General features: G+C 37.8%; 4 non-coding genes and 1 pseudogene across 4 annotated transcripts; all 5 read left to right on the forward strand.

Moving 5' to 3' along the window:
• The first annotated feature begins 6,258 nt into the window (after positions 1 to 6,258).
• On the forward strand, positions 6,259 to 6,326 carry LOC131924786 (small nucleolar RNA SNORD113/SNORD114 family; annotated as a pseudogene).
• Positions 6,327 to 11,168: 4,842 nt separating this feature from the next.
• Positions 11,169 to 11,243, forward strand: LOC131924737 (small nucleolar RNA SNORD113/SNORD114 family). The gene has a single exon (XR_009383033.1). It is a non-coding gene; the product is annotated as a small nucleolar RNA SNORD113/SNORD114 family (small nucleolar RNA).
• Positions 11,244 to 11,487: 244 nt separating this feature from the next.
• On the forward strand, positions 11,488 to 11,559 carry LOC131924760 (small nucleolar RNA SNORD113/SNORD114 family). The gene has a single exon (XR_009383042.1). It is a non-coding gene; the product is annotated as a small nucleolar RNA SNORD113/SNORD114 family (small nucleolar RNA).
• A 4,400-nt stretch (positions 11,560 to 15,959) lies between these two features.
• On the forward strand, positions 15,960 to 16,034 carry LOC131924784 (small nucleolar RNA SNORD113/SNORD114 family). The gene has a single exon (XR_009383049.1). It is a non-coding gene; the product is annotated as a small nucleolar RNA SNORD113/SNORD114 family (small nucleolar RNA).
• Positions 16,035 to 16,869: 835 nt separating this feature from the next.
• Positions 16,870 to 16,944, forward strand: LOC131924740 (small nucleolar RNA SNORD113/SNORD114 family). The gene has a single exon (XR_009383036.1). It is a non-coding gene; the product is annotated as a small nucleolar RNA SNORD113/SNORD114 family (small nucleolar RNA).
• Positions 16,945 to 17,384: the final 440 nt, after the last annotated feature.

The following is a 17,384-nucleotide window of genomic DNA, read 5'->3' on the forward strand; positions in this document are numbered from 1 at the left end:
TTAAAAAAGAATAACATTTAAAATTTATCTTTAGATAATTTCATACATATATGCAATTAATCTAGGTCATATCCACCTCCAACCCCCTCCTTTTAGTTCCCCCTAAGACCCCTAAACACATCTTCCCAACATCATGCCATTCCTTAAAGAAAAACAAAACTTTTAAAGTATAACTCATTGAGTCTAATTAATGCTGCTCATTTGTGCATTCGATTGGGGCATCCACTGGGGCATGGACAGCCTACCAGTGACTACTCCCCTACACTTCTTTTAAAATAGCAATACTGTTTGTTGTTTAAATGCACAATAAGCATACTGATACTGATTGGGATGGATGGCCAGCAGTTACTGTGTTGTGCCTTCAGCTGGGGAGGATATGGATAGTTACCAGTGACAGCCAATGGTTTGTGTCAGGTGCAGGCTTATTTATCATACTGGTAGAAAATGAGTAAATATTATTGCACATTAATGGACAGCATGACTATGTTAGCAGATGACTAAAAAGAAAGACTAATGGAGAACTGTTCTTTTCTTTATGGTCTCTATTTCACCTTCTTCAAAATGGACTCACTGATTGCTTAAGAATGTGTTGGAATGGAGAACATGTGGACCACCCCTGTGAGTAACTAAAGTCTTATTTTGATTTGGGGCCCTTGTTCTAAAACATTTTTTGTACTTTATTATGTATTAAATATGATAAGTTCTCAAATAGGATTTGAGATGTTGTGATGACTGATAATGAACAGTATCAAGTATACCAACTAAAGATAGAGTAAGTGAGGGATTTACATAACTTGGTCTTGGGTTTTTGAATCATGTATTTCACTAGAATCAATGAACAAATAAATTGTTCAATGAAAATGCAGAAGTGAATCAGGAAAGGGAATTTCATGAATGGATTGATGATGACTACTGGTTCAGTATGACTTACAACAATGAGGTCCATGTACAAGAGACCCTAAGCTATTGTCTGTGCTTCAGGTGGTGGGGTTATCTCAGTGTTGATTTTGCATTCTCTGCTTTGTACTTCCCAGGATGGACCCTTGTACTGTTCTGAGAAGCTACTAGTTTCACAGTGCTCCCTATGTGTATAAGAGTGGGACCAATGTGAGTAAGAGAGACAATGATGTGTTTGGGTGGTCCGTTTAAGACATCCAGTGACTGCTATTTGATAAGTAGCAACTGTAATCAAAGAAGGCCCATGACGGCCAAGGAAACTATAGATTGCCCTGAAACATTGTATTGATGAATTGACTAGTTGATTAGTTTTATAATGAGAGTAGCTGATAAAAGAGAAGCATTCAATGACGTAAGTGAATCTGTAGGCTATTTTAGGGAGAAGTATCAATTTTTCCCTGCCATGAGAGTTATGTTTCATAGATAGATAATGGTATTAGAGAAGTGAAAGATCAATTAATAAACAAGTGTAGATTTTTATATGAAAAAGACATCTCAATGTCTTGATCCAATTATTATAATTAAGGTCATGCAGGATGTATTTCCATGTATGTCTGGAGACTGTAGGGTTTTCAGAAACAGGAAGTGTGGTCCACTTCCTGGGATCATTTGCAAATGATCTAATGGGCTGATGTTCATGATATATAAAAATCTGATTCTTTTAGTTTGGGTGGAGTGGTGCAATTTCCCAATTTATTGATACTTCTTAATAGAAGTACAATCCAGCCGGGCGGTGGTGGCGCCCGCCTTTAATCCCAGCACTTGGGAGGCAGAGGCAGGTGGATCTCTGTAAGTTCAAGGCCAGCCTGGTCTACAGAGCGAGTTCCAGGACAGACCTGTAACACAGAGAAACCCTGTCTCGAACCCCCCTCCCCCGCAAAAAAGAATGTACAATCTAAACACAAGTGGCCCAAAGTCATGAATAGAATCAAGTCTTAACTCAGCTATTAAATCATTATATTTCCATACCATTTTATAGCATATTACAAAAACAAAAAACAAAAACAACCCTTTTCTATTACCTTTATTGGAAATGAGTCACTTGTCAGACACCAGGAGCACTCAGTACACTTGTTGGAGGCCTTTGCTAGCTTGTCCCTGAGTGCTAACGTGTCATAAGTAAATCAATAAACACAAGTGCTGTGAATGAGGATAGATGAGTCTGCTAAAGCACAGCCTCGTTGTGAGCTTGTTTACTGGAACAGAGTTTGTTCTTTCGTGTCTCTACCGCTGCCGCCTGTAGATAAAAATAGACTCAGCCTGTGACCCACGTCAGCAGCCAGCTTATACACAGATGTGCGAGTACTCAGTGTCTCTGTCGAAGCTACTTATGATTTTATATGTTTTTGACCTTTAGAAAATTAGAAAAAGTTATGTAAATATCCAAATTAAAAAACATTTAAAGAAAGGAAAGTGAACTACTGTGTACCAAGTGTATGTTTAATACCATGGATTATGAATTAGTCATTGTGCTACACCAGAGCCCTGTTTACAAAGAGATCAAGGTTTTCTCATTCATTTTCATAGCTTTACATTGTTCCATCTTAGATTTCCCCATTAATTCATTTATTCCACATTTCTGCATTAAGAGATTTGTGACTCAGATAATTGAAGTTTATAATAGATTCATGCTAAGCACAGTATGATGCACAGAGTCAGGTGTCTAAAATAAATTAAATAGTGATGGTGCATCGTCAATGGGATGATTACGTTGTGGTCTTTCCCATATACCCAATATCCCTGGGAGCAATATGATAGAATTGTCCCAGTTCTAGGATTGCAGAAACCATTGCAAGAAGCCACAAGGTGTCTGCCTTCATCTGAGGGGTTTGCTTAAGGGTGTCCACTAAGTTGTTAGTGAAATCATCAGTGCAATCAGGAATATGTCATGGCTAATGTCCTTGTCCTGGGTCAGTTGTGAGTTTCAAGCTGATTGTTTTATTATGAAAAAGAAAACATTAAATAATTATTCATAGGAGAAAACCATGATATAATGGAGAGGATATTATTTTATAACATTTTAAAACTTTTTTATATTGTGCACAATGAATGTATCTTGGATGAGGCCAAGAGAATAGCCAATGCTCCTCCTTCATTGGAATTTTCACATGCACTTGCTGCATGTGTTAAAAAAAAAGTGCAAGCAGGGACTGGAGAGATGGCTCAGGGGTTCAAAGAACTGACTGCTCTTCCGAAGGACCTGAGTTCAATTCCCAGCAACTACATGGCAGCTCACACCTGTCTGTTAATCCAGTTTCAGGGGACCCCAACACCCATGGCCAAAACACCAATGCACATAAAAATAAAATAAAATATATATAAAAAAGAGTGAAAATATATGCAAGTGACTATTCATATAACCAATGTACAAAAAAACCAAACCTGTTTAAAGAACTGAGAGCCAACACTTACGATACATTTAAGTATTAGCACAAATTTCAAAAAGATCAAATCTAGCTCACTAATTCTTTTGTTTCTTTCAAATAATATTTTTTACTTATTCTTTGAAAATTTCATATACCTATATAATGTATCTTGGTCCTATCTGCTTCCAAACTCTCCAAACACATCTCATTACAATTTTCATGCCTTTAAATATTTTTAAATTAGTATTATTTTTAACTTATGGAGTCAATAGTACTTCCCAGATACACCCACCTTGGTTTGGGGTCATCCACTGGAGTGTGAGCAACCTGCTGGTGGCCAACTTACCCCCAAAAGTAATTTTCTATCCCCAACTTCTTATTAGCATACAGTAATTGTACATAGTAGTGGGCTCCATTACAACATTTTCCTATATGTATATGATGTACTTTGATCACATTCATGACCCAATTAGCATCTATTATCCCACTGATCCCTTCTTTTTCCTTTTTGGTCCCTTTTTACTTTCTTATCTTGAGTGTGTTTGTTTGTGTGTGTGTGTGTGTGTGTGTGTGTGTGTGTGTGTGTGTGTGTGTATGTTTGTCTCTGTATGTGTGTACATGTATGTAAAAAATTGATGCATCCTCTAAATATTCCTTAAAAGTTAAATGTGTATGGTACTTTTATTGTGAAGCAGGAGTACAGAGATATAAATGCTGCTCCATGTCAGAGAGCTGATGGTAGTTCATGCCGTAAATTGGAAGAACACACAGATTATACAGGGAAGAGCAAGGGAGGATATGGAGCGCATTGCCTCCCAACTGTTTTTATGACCAAAGTGTCCATGACCTTCTGAGGTCTGTTGCACACAGGGATTTGCATGTTTGTCTCTGCAGGGATGAGCACACGGATTTTAATAATATTCAAGGATCATCCTCTCAGGTTTTTTTTTTGCATCATAGATTTGATTTTGTTATTAAAAATCAGCAAATGAAAGAATAAACATGACAGTGTACAAAGCGAGAGAATGGTCTATGCAAGCATGAAAGCATGTGGTGAGGCAAGATCATTATTAATGTATCTTAGGCCCCTTGAAGCTCACGAAGCATGAAGTGGACTGGGGAAGGCTGCCTTTTGGGGTATGGGTAAGTGGGTTGAATAATGACATGGGATAGGCAGGGTTCTTACTTTGGGTCCATGATGAGTTCAAGTATTTATATGCTTAAGAAAAACGACAAACAAAAAAAACAAGGTAATAAATACTAAAATGACTAAGAAAATGGAATTTGAAAGTCATGCATTAATGTTATGACTCTGTCAATGGTGGGTTTTTTAAACATTGTTGTTGTTTTGAGAGAAGGTCTCACTGTGTAGCCCTGGAACATGGCATGTAGACCAGACTGGCCTGGACCGCACAGAGATCTACTTAGCTCTGCCTCCTGGGTGCTGGGATTAAATGCCACTACATTTGGCATCTCTCAATATTTGATTAGCAGCATTGCCTGTGTGCTTCCGAATAAATGCACTGAGCTGACTAAAGCATGGTTATGGAATGCAGGTGCCAAGAACAGAGATGCGAATCAGTGATAAGGCCTTTTCTTTGGTATTAGTGGCTTTCTTATTAAAAACATTCACCGAATTGTTTAAGAAATGCATTTTATGTTGTCAAGAAATTCAGCCAGATGCTGCTAAGGGATCAATACAGTATCAGTTCTTAAGTGGATATTTACACTGAGATTGGTTCCCGAAAGATACGCTTGAGAGTGAGATGTCTCTATATCGACAGTTCTTATAGACAGAGCAGTAAATTGATTATATTGGAAGGCAGGTATTTATTACTGTTAATTAATTGGAAAATTAACAGATAAATGCAGTAAGGAGAGAAGAGTTGAAATTCTGACCCAAGAAGATGACCACAAGTACTTATCATGGGTAATGAATAATTCATCTCAGAAATTCTGGGTTAGTTCAGAGACAGAAATCTGTTGTATTAGCTTTTCTGAGACTATTCCCATGGAGACATCAGCTATCCCAAAAGGTCATATTCTTTGGAGTTTTGTGCTTCATGAATTTTGATTGTTATTACCAAAAATAAAAAAAAATCAATGGCCAAATTTACACTTTAATTACATAAAGAAACATGAAGAAATTTGTTCAATTTTTAAAGATATGAAAGGAGGCAATCAATATTATTAATACAATTTGTAAATACTGCAGTTCCCAAGTCAGTGGTTCTGGGGAGCTGTCTCCATGCCCAAGATTGGACAGATGGGCAGAAATTGTAACTGTTCCTCTTGCTCTGAGCCAATGATTTGGACCATGGTGCTTGTTGTTGTTATTGTTGTTAGGAGAAGAAATACTGTGACTTTATATATTCGGGTTTTTTTTTCCTTGTTATGGTTGTTTTAAAACTCAGGTTGTTTTAGTTAAGAGAAAATATATAGGTTGTGAAGCATAAGTACACAAGTGTGAGGTGCAGAATGAAATAGACATGAAAATCTTCTTAGTGCTCTGCTTGGTACTCCCAGGGTGTCTGCACTGCTAGTGCCTTATACCTTCTCCTCCAGTCCCAGGCTCAGGCTGCCGCCATGCTCTGGCACAAGTGTGGAGGTCGGTGAGTGTAGTCAATGTTCTTGGTTTAGTTCAGGGGCTTTGTCTCTGGACCTTCACTCTAGGGCTGCACGGTGTCCAAGAGACCCATGAACTATCAACTGTAGTTAAATGCTATTAGGGATTATTAGATTCACAGACAGGTAGAAACCAAATGACTGATGTGATAGAAAATTTCATGTGAGATGAGTCTAGATACGGAATGAGAATATCTCAGCTGTTCTTAGATTTGTGAATAGAACATCCAAGGTTAATATTAGGAAGTTAGTGACTCAAAAATGAACCCAAACAATACAGAAGCAGCTAGAAAACAGAAAGGACTAGTCCTGGATCCATGATGACCAATGGTGTCATATAAATCATACATAATGCACACATGTCAGAAACAGCTCTACATGGAAAAAACTAGTCCATTTCTTCTGTTTTAAAGTGCTTCTGTAGACAGGCTTATGTAACAGATTTTTTTATGGTTACATATTTTTATTCTATTTTCACTATGGGATTAATGTGAAAAATCAATTCGATAAAATAGATGAAACAACATCCATTCCACAATGCTAATGGGAAGTATATTAATATATATTGAAAATGGGGTAGTCCAAGGGGAAATTAATGGAATGTGCATTTGACCACATGGCTAATGATGGTCTATATGTCACACAAGTAGTTAGTATTCTCCACCAGTCTCAAGTTTAGAATTGTTCATTTTATTAGAAATGAGAGATATATACTCCATATGATACTAAGGGAAAGCCAAGAAGAAAGGATACATGGTAGGGAGGTCTCAGGTTCCTTATCTCTTCTTTGCTCCATACTCAAGAATGACCATACTGTGTGAGTGGAGGGTCATCCAAGGTCAGGAGTGCTGCATTCTGATGAGAATAAGAGTGACACCAATGTGAACTGAAGGCTTCTTGTCTTGCTTTATGTGGTTTGAGATACCATTTAACAAGTATTTACAGGGTAGCTAATGATGGCCAACTGAATATCAATGGCACAAATAAGGACTGCATAAAAATTTTTATTCATAATGAAAATGTGGAAACTGTTGTGGATTAATGTAATGAATATGTTAATGTTAGAGAGAGTCCATGTATAGATTAGTAATGATAGCACCCATTGGAAGTGGTTGTATATCATAGGGTTTATAATTATATTAACTGATCAAATAAAAAGTAGAAATGAGTATAGAAAAGAAGATTTAATCCTAGATCACTGATGATGTATAGTACCATATGAGTCACACACACAATGGACTCTGGGCCCAGCTTCTTTCCCAATTTTCTATGTTTGGAATAATTCTGTCAGTAAAATGGAATGTATTTTTTTTTTCAGTTTACATGTTCATTTATTTCCATCCTATTAGTTTGAAAGCATTGTTGTCTGGATGGAAATAACTTTTGTACTTTCGTGTCCTCTTTGGCTAGAGATGAGGTAGACAGTATAATTAATAGATAATAGTCAACATCTGGGTCAAGGAAAGTAGCATAAAGAGCCTCCAAATAATGACTTCCTAAATAGCCAACTGAGGGGAGAATGATAAGCAGAACTGAAATAGATTAGCCCATCTTTTTAATGAGCTATTTTGCTTTGATGTCCTGGGCCTGGATGCTCTGAGCCAGGGGACACATCTTTCCATGGGCTTGAGCTCCATGGTTACATGCATGTGTCAGAAGCACGAAATGGTGCATAATAATGTGCTGTGACTGCTTTGACTTTTAAAAAGAATGAAAGTTAACCAGAGAAGCTAAAATATGTCTCCGGTAAACATTAGACTGGAAGTCTATATTGCACTGAGTTCTTTGTGTATGAACCACCTAGCTTAGTTTACACAATACATCCGAACTCTCTGGAAGCAATGATAAAGAAACATCTTAGTGACTGTTCAAGGGTCTACTTTTTATTACTTTTATTTTTTAATCTATGAATGAATCAACAAACTAATGTGAAACAGAGAAAGAGGATCAATTTGGTTGTTACCTAAAGTCAGCTTCCTATATCTACTACACCAAAGCCATCTAACAGTGACTCAGCATCCACTGATTCTCCTTAACTACCTCTGCTTCTCTACAACCTCCCCTGTCTCTGCTAACTACCATTCAACTCCCAGCTTCCCTGAGGTCAGTTTTCAACATGAATGAGTTCATGTACTACTTGTCCTTCTGTGCCTGAATTATTTCTCTTTACATTAATATCTGTGGCTCGATCCACAATGTCAATTTTTTTAATAAAAATTAATTTGTGTCCAAATAGAATCTAACAAGGGCTTAAGAGCCTAGTAACTTGACCATGCTCCAGTGTTGGATTCACATACATTTGGGTCACACTAATTTTAGACTCCATATGTTGTCTGAGAAAAAAAGTTGAGAGAGACACAGGGGTCATCCCAGAGGAAGTGGGTTGTTGGATATGAAGAAAATACATTATATACATATATGAAATTCTCGTAGATTTTATATATATACACACACATGTATATATATAAACTTGAAAACTCATAATAATACAGAAAACTGAAAAGAAAAAAACTCATCAGAAAGACAACAAATAATTGAATTTAAAATGGGCATTGTACTTTGGTCTCCTTTGAAAGAGAGCAAGGTCAGATGTGCCAAGTATCGTATTCTGAGCTTATGAATCATGTTTGTTGATTTACTTTAATTAATAGCTTAGAATAAAAATAGAAATGTTATAATTAAAAAGACAAATAAGAACCAGTGTTGGTGGCTGCTGTCAAATGAGCCTTGTAGGGTGAATAAAATATGCCTGGACTCTGGAGTCAAATGCAAAAGAAATATTGTTCATTGTCTCATTAGAAGGTGTCTTCAAGACAGACTTGGCAATATCCAAGGCTCTTGGTCCTGGCCTTTGTGTCAAAATTAGATGAATGAGAACATCAATCACTCAATTAATGAAATACTGTCTAACTATAAAAATACATGTCTTGGCACATTATAATGTGTTAAGAAAACAGTAAGATCCTGATTTAGATGTCTGACTCCCTTACTTGCCCTTCTTTGGCTAAAGATAGTTCAGACTTTATATGGTAAAGCCAGTGTTCTCAGTATATGGAAAATTTAAAATTCTCTTTCATTAAAAGGAATAAAAACAAAAACAAAACCTTACACTGTTAAATTAATGAGTGTATAAATGACTCCAAAGCACTTGTTCTCAACCTGTGGGTTGCAACTTTTTCACAAGGGTTGCATATCAGATATCCTGCATATCAGATATTTACATTACAATTCCTGACAGTAGCAAAATCACAGTTATGAAGCAGCAATGAACATAATTTTATGGTTGGGGTTCACCACAACATGAGGAACTGTATTAAAGTGTTGCAGCATCAGGAAGGTTGAGAATAACCACTCTAAACCATAGATAAAGTTAAGGGCCAATGGGGAGAGTGCCCAATTCGGTTGCCTTAAATTTTTTTAACCATGTGTTCTTTTTCCTGCTCTTCCCCATGGTCCGGTGTGAGCTGATGAGATTCTCCGTGGTAAAGTTCTCCATGGTCCATCTCTGTCAGAAACCTGGAGGATGATGTAAGTAATATTTAGTAATTAAGTTGCCTGATAATGCAACCAACTAGTAGCTCTGGGTGGAAAGGAAATGATGTATTTGTGTCAAAGGGACACCTGTTCTCACACTCACTGCAGTGCTGTCTACAGGGGCCGAAGTGGGACAGACTTGAGTAGCCATTAGCTAAGGAATGGATAAAGGAATGTGATAGATGTTATGGGACACTGCTCATCCAAATAAAAGTCAACTGTACCCTAACGAGAGATTGATGTCAGTTGTTGTCGTTCCTGATTGATCACCGCCACACTGAGGCCAATTAACAAAAGATAAAGTCTCAAGTGGATAGGATTCTACAGACAGATGTTAACCTGTCAAGCATCATGTTCATTTTTGTGAATCAGGCTATTTTATTGATTTACTTTGATTAGTGACTTAGAATAAAGTAAATTCAAATAAAAAGTAGGAGGTTAAAACATGAACCAATGTTGATAGCAGGTATTGAGAGTGGGCCTTACACACTGCATGAAACATCTGGACTCTAATAGCCAATAAAAATGTAAGATAGTTCATTTTCTTGGTAGAAGATATCCTCCAGACCGGTGGTTTGCACACTGTGGGTCTTGAATCCTTTGGGGATTGAATAACCCATCACAGGGATCACATGCCTGTGAGATGCCTTAGCACAGTAGTTCTCAACTTGTGGGTCACAACCTCCTATGGGAACACCAATCAGATATCCTGCATGTCAGATATTTACATTATGATTCATAACAATAGCAAAATTACAGTTCTGAAGTAGTAATGAAAGTAATTTTATAATTGGGGGTCACCACAACATGAAGAACTGAATTAAAGGGTTGTAGCATTAGGAAGGTTGAGAACCACTGCTCTAAACGTATTTAAAAATATCTAAGGACCCAGAGGCTGGAACCTATGTTTATATTTGTTGATTATGTGATTAAAATTAAGCAGTGAAATTATTATTCAATCAATTACTTATGTATTAATCAAATGTAAACGTGAAGTATGTCAGGAGCACTTTGATATGTTGTTATAAAAACAGTAAAGCACAGTGGGAAATAAATATAACTCCTATACTACCATACTCAGCTAACATAGACATTAGATGTTCAAGCCTTGTTTATCATCTAGATGTGGGGCTATTTTAAAGTTCTTTTTAAATTAAATTGTTTCTATATATTTTGTTAAGGTAAAAGCATGCTTTATCAAATTAATGAGTGAATAAGTCAATTCAGAAAGAAAAGCTAAAAACCAAAGGTCTATAAAAAGAATGTCCCAGCTTTTCAATTTATGTTTATCTGCTCTGCTCTGTGTTCTTCCCAATGGAATCATCTGAGCTGGGGCTGGAATTCTCCATGGCTGGTGCTCAGCAGTGCATTTCTCACCAGAATCTGGAAATCAAAGTGAATAATAGGTATAAACCTTGTTTATTGTTCCTGGACAGTTTACTCTCTGTTTCAAAAATATGCAGTGATAGAAGTCTAGTGCACTCAATTTGGGATGCTGATGAATATTTTAACTAAGTAACTGATATAATGAAAAGTTGACCTTAGATAACAAAAGGCTGTGGGTATTACATCCCAAATAGCATATTCTTCATATATATATCATTGGCTTCAAGAAACATCACTGGTGGGTTAATGGATTATTAACCAAACACTGTAGATAAGAATGAAGAGCGATTAGCCTGTCCCTGGATCAGTGATCATAACTGCTGGTATATGAGGCCCAGATGATGAATGACATGTGTCTGAAACTCCGAGGTCCAACATAAATGATAAATGCAGAAGCAAGGGTCTGTGGAGAGAGAGTCGTTTTTTATCCCTTGTTCTGTTCTCTTTTCCCCAGAACTGCTTCTCCTGGGGAGATTTCTGTATATTCCACAGTTACCCAGTCATTAGTCGTATCTCTAGTTTAGATCTTGGGACATGTGTAAGTAGTAGACAAGACAAGTGATTTAGTGATTCAATCAATAAACAAAGTAGAAGTGATAGAGAAAAACAGGTCCAATCCTGGATTGATGATGAACATGGGTGGCATATGAGCCCTTGTCAATGAATATGTGTCTGTAACACTAAGGTCATATCTGAAGAGACATATTCTCCATGTTCATATACTCATGCTATTATTGTAATTGGGCCAGTGAACAACTCAAGGAAATATATAATCTATCAAGATAAAGCCAAGATGATGGATGAAGCATCATCCAATTGTAAAATACATGATGATATAAGAATGTAATGATGTACACTGGACACACTGACCTGGTAGGAGAAGTACGTGGGTCCTCACTGTGAGCTTTTGTTTAAGAGTCATGTACTCATTTCAACTGTAGACCACAACTATGTTCTGAGGGAAGGTCACATTTGTTCATTTTCTGAAGAAATGGAATTAATTTTTTAATAATGATTGATAAATGAATGACCATGTGAAGGATGATATGGACTGTTCCACTATCTCAGCTGTGTTATGCTTTACCCCACGCTTCATAGAGAGGATGCTCTTGGGAAGACTACGTGTGGATGTTCTCCTGAAGAATGGCATATTCTTCCATGGTGAGTGGCTTGTGGCTTGCTTCTCTGTGCTAGAATGTGGGACAAATGTAACAGCCAATGTTGTCTTTGTCAGGGTCTCTTTGAAAAATGGCATTTTATTTATTTATTTTTTTACCTATTTCCTACCATCAAAGGTGCCAACCTTGCCAATTTTAATATCAATTTGACAGAAGCTTGGTAGTAATTTTTCCATGCATATGGCACCGAGGACAGTCATGGAGTAATTTACTTTTTCTAATGGAAAAATTCAGAGGTGTGTGTTATTCGTCCTTATGGATATTATTCTTATGCTTTGTTATTCATGTATATTTCTTCATGACCTAGTCTGTATTACTGTCAGGTGATAGCCAGTCAAAACCAAGGTTGACAACTGTTGCATGTGAGCCATTTGCAATCAATACTCATTAGTATTAAATATTAAAATATACAATATAAAAATATTAAATATATTAAAATATACAATAAGAAAAATGAATATTCATATAAATTGAAATAAACAATAAATTAACCCATTGTTTCATCCACTTTGAATAACCCAAGCAACAGTTGATCATTGCTCTTGATCTATGACAAGACTGAAGTATATACTGTGAAGAGAAATATAAATAAATATCAAGAAAAACTAAACGACATAGTAGTGATATAAGGGAAAGGCTGGATATATGGACCAGGGGAATGGATGTCTCACTAATTGCCTTTATGATCTTACATGAGTCCTGCTTTGATGGAGACTTGGCAGCAGAGACCTGAGAAAAATAGCTGCAGAGTTCTCTTTCTCCTTTAGGTGCTGGACTGAAATGTGAAGTTTGTTAAACTTCATGTATCTTATTAACAGACACGATGTGGAATATGGCTACTTTTCGGTCTTGAGCCTCACACAAGTCACTTACCAAAGAGTCACAGATTCAAATGAAAAATCATTGGACAGAAAATGATAAACTCTTAAGGGCTTGTGTTTTTATGTTTTTTGTGATCCATGTTTTTCTATTTTCTTATATGTAAGTGGCATTGCAAGGCCAATGTTCATATTGAGAGTTCACAGGGTCACCCTTTGGTTTGTTCTACCTCACTCAATATAACAGGTAAGATGTGCCATGACTTTGATGCCCAACACAAAACAAACACCATCTGATTTTTCTGTAATAATCACCCACTAGTCACACTTTGGCGTGCTGATATTTTCCTTGGGTTCAATATAATTAGATTTAGGTTTTTTTTTTTTTTTTTTTTTTACCATAAGTGAAGAATTGTTCAATTACAAAAATACCTAATGAGATTGTCAACACTGTACTAGATTATGAGCAGACTGGTGATTATAGTTCCTATAGACCTATAGTATCATATTTAGAGAAGTGATAAGCACATACATAAGTCAATCACCTTGATTTGATCAAATTTATGCAGTAAATAACAAACTAATCTACAATAATGTGTGTGTTCCTTACATGGTGGCCACAAATTTAAAGAAAAGCATTGGGCAAACAAAACAATTTTCTACACAGATGTTATTATTATGTACCATATATATGTGTTTAATTTGCATTCTACAACCTATAAATTGACGGTTAAATAGTAATTAATACAAAACTCAAAATTTTTATGTTTATCTAGTATAAAACAGTCAGAAAAATAGAAATAAGTAAAGGGGACTGGTAAATGACAAATGTCAGCATCTGAGTGTCAGATGATAGGACCAGATAGCTGGAACTTGAAAGTCCAACCCAAAGATAAGTGGATAATCAAAGTTAGGAAAAGTTCTGTCATATTTCAGCCTCTGCTGTGTGTTGCACTCACTAGAATGAGCATTCCTAAGGGGATCACGCCATCTTCCATGCTCACCAGCTGACCTGTTGCCTATCTGCATTAGGACTTAGAGCCTAAGTGAGTGCTAGGTGATAGTATTGACATGATTTAGGTGGTTTGCCAAAAGTTAGTCACTTCATTATCTAACAGTGAGAAGGATGGGGCAGTGGGATGACTCAACACTAAAGCCTGATGACCTTAGCTGGATACTTAGAACCCTAAAGTTCTCCTATTACTTCCTCAGCTCTCTTCCCCAAAACAGATAAATAAGTGTTTAAAAAATAATGTGCAATATTATTTCATTAGCTCAAAAGTGATAGATGAAATAAATTAAAGTATCATGAATTAGAACATTGAATTGGACATGCCTGTACAAAACCAAGGCTTATCACTGAAGGAGAATTGATGTGAGCTTCCAGCCTCTCTCAGTGTTCAGGGAGAATAATGGAGATTTCCATTGTTAATATTAAATAAATGATTAAATAAACAGTCAATATTAAAGTGAATGGATGATTGATGAACAGAATCAGTATAATTCCAGAGAGATACTCATCTGTCAGTCTCTGAGCTCAAAAGTGATAGATCCATCACTTTTGGATGGATCCATCGAGGTCCATCTGGCAGATGTGCACTTCATGTTCACATATTTCATGTTTTAATTTAATTCCTTCAATATCATTCCAAAAACGAAAATAGAAAAGTATAAAGGAAAACAGAAAAGAGGAAATATTCATCCAATTATAAAAATGATGACTAAGGTAAAAATCCCTATGGATTTACACCAATGTACTAATTCCAAAAAGAAGCAGGGATCATGTTGATCATAATGTTATATAAAGATGGGATGGAGGAACTTACAGATAATGTCTATCTTCTTATTTACTTTGAACTAGGTCACTTTGTAAAAAATGATATGAATAATTTCTAAATTATAATGTAACACCAAAGTAGTTCAATGTAAGAAAACATCAAAGAAAAATGGAGGGGTGCATTGATGTGGTCTACACACCCCAAGAAATGATTTCAAATGGACTGACAGATTTCTCCAAGTACAGCAGACTAGAGCGACAGTGCTGTGTAGAGCTGAGGGAAGACATGAGCAGCAGGGTTCTGCTGTTGGAGGCTGCTATCTGCATAAGTGTCGTGAAATTACACATTTCCAAGAAACCCACTGTTAATATGATACTGGGAGAAGTAATGTATGCTGACTGTAAAAGGCAAACTGTCTACAATATTGAAGAGATTGTGCCACTGATTCATTAAATCTGTACAGTTTGGAGGGTAATTAACACAATTTTAATATATTCGTGATATATGAGCTCATCATATAAATAATCAAGGATTCAATATAGATGTTAGAAAATGGGCTCACTCTGAAAGTAATGATACATTATGAGAGCATTTGATTGATGATTGATGAATTAAAGAATAATAGAAAGTGAAGGCCAGGATATATGGCAGTATCTTGTGCCAAGTTAGAGATGCTAGTCTAACCAAAAAAGGCCAGCAGTTGTCCTAAAATGTTATCACAAGAACATAACAATGACAGCAAAATAGAGAAGAGGAATTCCATAAGAATTAAAGGTATGGAAATAGTAAACCATATGTAATACAGGGTAGTAAAGAAAATAATTGGTCATAAGACTATCTGACTCTATATAAATTAACTCTGAAGAAGAGGGCCCAAAAAAAAAGAAAAGAAAAGAAAAAAATGGACAGAGGAAAAGGGACAGGCAAAAAAATAAAATACAAAAGGTAACAGCAATTAAGGAAGTCTAAAATTTACATGAGATTCTCTGAATTCACCAACACAGAGATATTGAAAAGACACTGAAGATTAGACACTGAAGAAGAATTCAAGGAAAGAAATATCAGTCCCTAGGACGTGGTGGCAGACAGCTGCAGCATTGGTCCTCTTGTGGGCACCTATGCACAGGTGAGGAGGGTCTCCAGGAAAGCCTCATGGTTTTGGCTGGGTAAGGCAAACAGTGAACTTGCTGCTGTCTGGAAGAACAGCTGGTGAGGTGTCCCAGAGCAGAGTAGCCTCCTCTAGTGTGGCCTCCCGAGTGTGCCACACTGACCAGTGAGTGAGCCCATCCCGAGGGCTCCAGAGAGAGCACCCAACCCGGGACTGATGATGAGATCTGGTGGAGTCTGAGTGTTTCTCCATGACAGCCGTTTTATCCGAAATCTGAGGTCAGACACAGCAATGGCCCTTTGGCCGCCTCGGGTGCTCTCCTAGATGATGGGGGCGGAGAGAGAGAGAGAGCAGGACCAGTCCTGTGGACCAGACTGACGTCCATTGGCCAAGGAAACATGACTGGAGGGGGCAGAGTCGGGGAAAAGTGGTTGGGACTTTGAGAGATGTGGGAGTGGAAAACAAAAATCTCAGCCTGGAGTATCCACAGGTCTTGGGCAGAGATGGGGGGAGATGAGCTGCTGACCTAGTGCAGGACAGCACAGTTTGCTAAGAAAAGGGCCAGTCATTTTTCCTTGACAATGGCAAGAATGTAGTGCGCCCCACCCGGGAAGAGCAACAGGTGCAGCCTAGGTAAAGCAGAGGGCACAGAGTGATGTCCTACAGACTCTCAACTTTTTCTGTTTCTTCTCTGCTCTGTTCCCTCCAGAACCACCCACAAGACTCATGGCGCCAGGGTTCAGACTTGGAGACCATCTCCAGCCTACTAACACAAACACATACACACAACACACACACACACACACACACACACACACACACACACACACACACACACAAACTCTGCAAGTCCTGGGGGCACCGGACTAAGCTCAGAGCCCTGTAGACTGAGAGCCAACCATCTGACCTTCTTCTGGGACCAAATTATAGGTATGTGCACTGGCCTTAAGGTGTTTTTGCATTAGTAGAGTCCAGAAAGTAATCACTTATGACTGGTTTTGAGGGGATCCTGTTATGGATCACCACACAGAACAGTCTCTCATTCTGTGCTCAGAATGTTCCCTGCACCACCTAAGAAGTGCAGCCCTGAAACTGGCCAAGGAGAGAGGGGGCACATCCACGACCAATGATGAGATCTGGTGGCATGTGAGTGATACTCGATGAACGCCAAGTATCCAGAAATCTGAGGTCATTCCTTCCCGATGACTACCTTCATGTGCTAAGCTGTGGATGGAGGCCCATAGGCATATGCCCGTCCCTTGTGGACCTGTGCTTCCTGGGCTGCACAGATATTTGATAACATCACTCAGAATCAAGGGTGGTGCAGACTGTGGTCTGCCTTGTATTTGAGTCAGCCTGAGATTGGCAATCTACCCTATCATGGGGAACTGAAGCCCAATCCCTTAGAGAGAAAGCCTGTAGGCAGCCCCCTTGAAAGGAGACATGGTGGGTCAGCAAGAAGAGAGAGAGTCTCAATATTTCTATTCCCTTCTCTGCCTTCTACCCTCCAGAGAGGAGACCACAGTGATGGCACAAGTTTGCTGAGGTCGAGAGTGCCCGGCCTGCCTTGATTTCAGTCCAGAGCACCTGGTGGCAGACAGCTGCAGCATTGGTCCTCCTGTGGGCACCTGTGG

The sequence above is a fragment of the Peromyscus eremicus genome, chromosome 14 (genome assembly GCF_949786415.1).
Source record: "Peromyscus eremicus chromosome 14, PerEre_H2_v1, whole genome shotgun sequence".
In the NCBI taxonomy this organism is placed as follows: Eukaryota; Metazoa; Chordata; class Mammalia; order Rodentia; family Cricetidae; genus Peromyscus; species Peromyscus eremicus.